The sequence below is a fragment of the Alexandromys fortis genome, unplaced genomic scaffold (genome assembly GCF_014885135.2).
Source record: "Alexandromys fortis isolate MF-2015 unplaced genomic scaffold, M_Fortis_MF-2015_v1.1 scaffold_181, whole genome shotgun sequence".
In the NCBI taxonomy this organism is placed as follows: Eukaryota; Metazoa; Chordata; class Mammalia; order Rodentia; family Cricetidae; genus Alexandromys; species Alexandromys fortis.
The window spans coordinates 26,604-32,059 of NW_026068069.1; positions in this window are offsets into that span (position 1 = coordinate 26,604).

Genomic DNA, 5,456 nt, shown 5'->3' on the forward strand with positions numbered 1-5,456 from the left:
CTCCCCCCAAAACTGGCTGTGCTGCATTGTCTGGGCCATCAAAAGGGAAACGACTTGGCCACCCGAGGAAACAATCTGGCAGGCAGGACAGCTAAGGAAGTGTCAGTAAGTAAAGCATACCACACCCTACCAGCCCAGAAACACCCGGGCCATGCTCTCTTTCCCCCACCCTCTTGTTACAAGCAAGAGGAAACTGCCTGGGACACACAAGTTGAAGGGGCTCAAAAAGAAAACCACTGGTGGTACCTTCCTAATGGGAAAATTCTTCTCCCACAATTCATGGGGCATCATTTATTGTATTGGCTCCTTTGCTCTTCCCACATGGGGGCTAAAAAACTTAAGGATTTACTCCAAAGGTCATCCTTATGGATTAGGCATGCCAGTCAGCTAATTGACCAAAATATTCTTATTATTAAAAAATGCGAGGCATGTCAATTGGTAAATGCTTACCAAACAAAAGGAGAAAAAGGTACCCGAGGAACAGAAATTTGCCCTAAATACATTGGGAAACAGACTTCACTGAAGCGAAACTGAGGAAATATAGATATAAATACTTGCTAGTCTTTGTAGATACTTTCTCAGGATGGACGGAGGCATTTCCGTCTAAACATGAGACCACACACACTGTAGCCAAGAAGAATCTAGAATAAGTTCTTCCCAGTTTGGTGTCCCACACATGATAGGGTCAGATAATGGACCTGTATTCATTTCTCAGGTTAGTCAGGGACTAGCCACTGCACTGGGAGCCAAATGGAAATTACATTGTGCATACAGGCCCCAGAGTTCAGGACAGGCTGAACAGATGAATCGAACCCTAAAAGAGACCCTCACCAAATTAGCCTTGGAGATTGGGGAGTAATGGGTGGCCCTCCTTGCCTATACTTTATTTAGGGTTAGGAATTCCCACTACCAATTGTGTTTAACTCCCTTCAAGATTATGTTTGGACACCCAACCCCTCTAATCCCCAGTCTGTAGTCTGAACTCATTGCATAGGACAGTAAAATAGACTTAACCCAAAGCTTGAGAGCACTCTCCCAAATTAGGGTGGAAATCTTGCCAAGACTATAAGATATTTACTCTACTGCTTACCTCCCTAAGACCAATAGCTTCCAACCCAGAGACTGGGTTCTCATCCGGCCACATCAACATTGCAGTCTTGAGCCACGCTGGAAAGGCAATTCCTGTAATTCCTGGTAATTCTCATGACTCCCACCCCACTCAAAGTAGACAGATTTGCATTCTGGCTTTACCACACCCACTTCCACCAGTTGCAGGTAGAGGAGACCTGGAAATCTCACCCAGATCATAGCATCCCCTTGCGATTAAAATTTCACTGCAATGACAACCCTTCTTCTACAGTCGATTTCGCTCCTGCCCTGGACACCGATGAGGAGCCACGTGCTTTTAGAGGATCCAATTCTACATCAGCCTATGAACCTCACTTGGGCACTATTTTATGGCCACTGGCAAGGTCCACCACAGGACATCAAAGACAGCACCTCCAGGGTCTTGGTTTCCAGATATAACTCTTGACCCTTGCAACATATACACCCAACACATACAACCAAGTGATCATGGGCCCTTATTTTATGTCTGCCCAGAATATCATATAAAGGGGAGGCTTAATGCTTGTGGGGGGGCATGATTACTATATCAGACTTAGAGCTGTGGCTCCATGGGGCAGTTGCACTGTCACATAGAAACTACAGGGGACTGCATCAAGGTAAGCCAGGAAAAATGCCCCTATTGTGCCTGGCCCAACCTCAACACTGCTGCTACCATTGATCTCTGCATTTACCCCACTTATAGCCCTAGTAAGATCCAATTTACCAAAGAAGGCAAAGAGGCCACTGTCTGGAAAGCCAGCTATAGCTGGAGAATGTGGATGCTCTCCAAACTCAGATGGTTTTTCAAGGGGACGGACCCAGAAGTTCTTTGTGCCATCTGGCTAGATGAATCAGAACCTCAGACAGCAAGTCCACTAGTGGCTATAGGACCAAATGCTATTATTAAGAATTTCCAGCAACCGGTGAAAATGCCCCATCAGAAACTGCTTGCCACAGCCAGACAGTATAAGAAGCACAGACCTCACCCCCGTGTTCCCACTGACTTTCTCCCAACCTCACAGTCCACATTAGATATGAAAAGTTCCATGTTACAGGTCCTACAACAATTCTTTTTCTTAATTCAACCAACCCCAGTGTTACTAAAGATGGCTAGCTATGTCACGACATAGCCCCTCTCTTCCTTTTGGAGATTGCAGTTGGGGTAGCTATTCAAGCCAGACAAATGGCTCTGCATGTCTATGGCGATCTGGCCGCAGGCTCACACTTAGCCAAATAAAGGGCAGAGGACTATGCATAGGGTCAATCCCATTGTCCCACCAACATCTTTTTTTTATTTTTATTTATTTATTTATTTATTTATTTATTTATTTATTTATTTATTTATTTATTTATTTATTTATTTAAGATTTCTGTCTCTTCCCCACCGCTGCCTCCCCTTTCCCTCCCCCTTCCCCAATCAAGTTCCCCTCCCTCGTCAGCCCAAAGAGCAATCAGGGTTCCCTGCCCTGTGGGAAGTCCAAGGACCACCCACCTCCATCCAGGTCTAGTAAGGTGAGCATCCATGAAACTGCCTAGGCTCCCACGAAACCAATATCCCACCAACATCTTTGCAAGAAAACTGACTCTGTCCCTGTCCAGGACTCCCACAGTTATATATTTCTTCATGATGACACTTGGGGCACCTGGGTTTATGTTCTTATACTTCTTGAATTCTTTGATGAAGTTTGTGATTGTTCTTATAAATATCCCGAGTTCACCTAGGTCATTTCCATTGGCAAACATTTCTATAGGGCGGGTGGGTTTTTGAGAGAAGAGACTAACTTTGTATTTTTTAAAATTGTTTTATTGTGCTATACATTTTTCTCTGCTGCCCTCCCTTCCTCCCCTGTTCCCTTATACCCTCTCCTGTGACCCACACCCCCAATTTACTCTTTTACATTGTGAAGAAAAGAAAGTCATGTCAACATACACTGAACAAATGATGCTATTCAGACATGCCTTCTCTGTGAGGACTTCATGTTGTTATCATTTGCTGTGTTTAAAGACAAACAATTTGGAGGACACTTCATTAGAATTAGGGATGGAGCCTGAAAGAATGAGCGAGGAAAGCATGCAGTCTGATGGAGAGGAGCAAGCATCCCTTCAGCACTCTGTATGTCTGGCGGGAGTCCACGTCTTTTCTCAGTGGCCCATGATGCACTGTTTATTTTGTGGTCACTTTCAGGCTTGACTCCTCTTTCCTGCACTCATATCATCTATGTGCTCTTGGTTAAAATTGAGTGATATTCTTGCCATTGGACTTTTGTGGATGATTACAATCAAGTAGTGTTACACTAGCTCAGAATGGCGTATAATAAAGTGTTCTTTGTTTAGGGGTAGACTTACAGTCCAGCAGCCAAGACAAAGGGGGGGGAGAGTGCCCACACAAGCTTTGCATATTTATTTATAGTACAATAGCCCACACAAGGTATTTAGGGGCATCTTAAACTACTATATTAAAGGCTATTGGCTAAAGGAGTTCCCACAATAGACTTTGGGAACATTGTATATGATTGTATATGAATATTACCTTCACACTTGGCTCCTCCATGCCCAGTGTTTTCATATGCTTAGAGACTGGATCCAGCCTTTGAAGGTTACACAGCCTACTGGATTCCCATAAACAAGCAGTACAAGTAGCATCGAGGTAAAAGATGTTGGGCGGCCTCTCCTATGTTTTTGTGGGCATCCCCAGCATCTAGTCTTCTCTGGGTACTGTTATGAGTAAAATCCTCCTGTGGCCATCAGCAGTGTAAGTATATCCCTCAGGGTTTGCAGTGACCCTTCTCTCTGTACTCCAGCACACTGAGTGTCCTTCACATTTCAGGGTATGTGTTTTTAACTAAGTGATTGGTGCCTCTATTAATGATGTCTGCTGCAGGAGGCATGCCCTGGCAGGTCACATGTCCTGGAGAGGAGACAAGGAGTAGTCAAGGGACGAATTGAGCCAGGCCAAGTTGATGGGGACAGTCATGTAGCCTGACAGATTAGTAGTCAGAGTGCTTCTCTCGTTATACAGAATTCAGTAAGCAGCAATAGATACAGGTTTTTTCAAAATGTAGATCTTTTCATGTTTCTTGAAAGACACATGTTTAACTTTTTCTCTTTAATATCTGGAGTCATATATTTAGTTATTTTGATAAACTCTGACAGAATAACATTATCTTATATAATCCCTTCCCCTCAATTTAAGTCATCATTGATAAACAGAATCCTCTTTTTCAATTATTTCTGCTCATCAACCCCATAACCCCAGTTCTTTTTCTTTTTTCTTTTTTTTTTCTTAGCAATATGGGTTTTTTATTTGAAATCCAATGATATCATGCTCCCTGCTTCCCTCCCCTCAGTCTCTTCTGGGAAGCCTTCTTCAAGACCCTTTACCCATTCCTCCCCCACTCTCAACTTGATAGCATTCTTATTATTACTATTATTGTGACATATAAATATGTTTACGACTATATGTGTATATGTTAAAACCTACTGAGTCTATTTTTGTTGTTCCTATCTGTAGGGTATCAAGTCAGACCACTCAACACTGAATAACTAATAAGTTATTATTATAATAACTAATAATTAGCATTTCTTTGGGAAATGCTAATTCTTCTTCCTTCAGCAGTCCCTAGTTGCCTATTCAGTTTTTCAAGATTTCTTTTTTGACATGTAGTACTATAAATATGTGTTTTAGCAGAGCATCTGAAAGTTCATTAAGTTGCCTATAATTGTACATGCAGAATTACTTTTCTATTTTCTATATTTGGCCTCTGACCTCCAAATGCTGTGGCAAGTGCTCTTTTGCTTGCATCTCTAATACCATAAACCCTATGCCCATGAATATACACAATAATAAATAGTTTTTAATTGTGAAGCAACAATGTTTTTTTATTCTTGGTCCTTCTTACAATATTTTGTCTTCCATAGTTTCTACTGCCCTTAATTTCTTGTGTCTCTTTTCCACTGCTGTAAGAACAGTAACTGGTGTTGCTCAGAAATGCCACCAAATATCACTGATTCTATGGGCTCTTAAAACAATTTAAGTGGAAAGAGATCATATTTAAATACAGTTTGTTATTTTACCTTTTTTGAAAGGTGGTACGATCGACATTATTCCTAAGTCTGCACAGATTTCTTGTATGTTTGCCAATTTATTTATTTTTTAAGTATAAATTTCTTTTTATTATTATTATTTATTAAAGATTTCTGTCTCCTCCCCTTTCCCTCCCCTCTTTTTATTTTTTTCTATGTGTCTTTTTATGATGAATCTTGATCCCAGTAATTTCCCCATTCCTTTGCATCTGTGCTCCATACCTGGACACCACCCCCCAAATGAAACAACATGTAAGAGAAAAAAA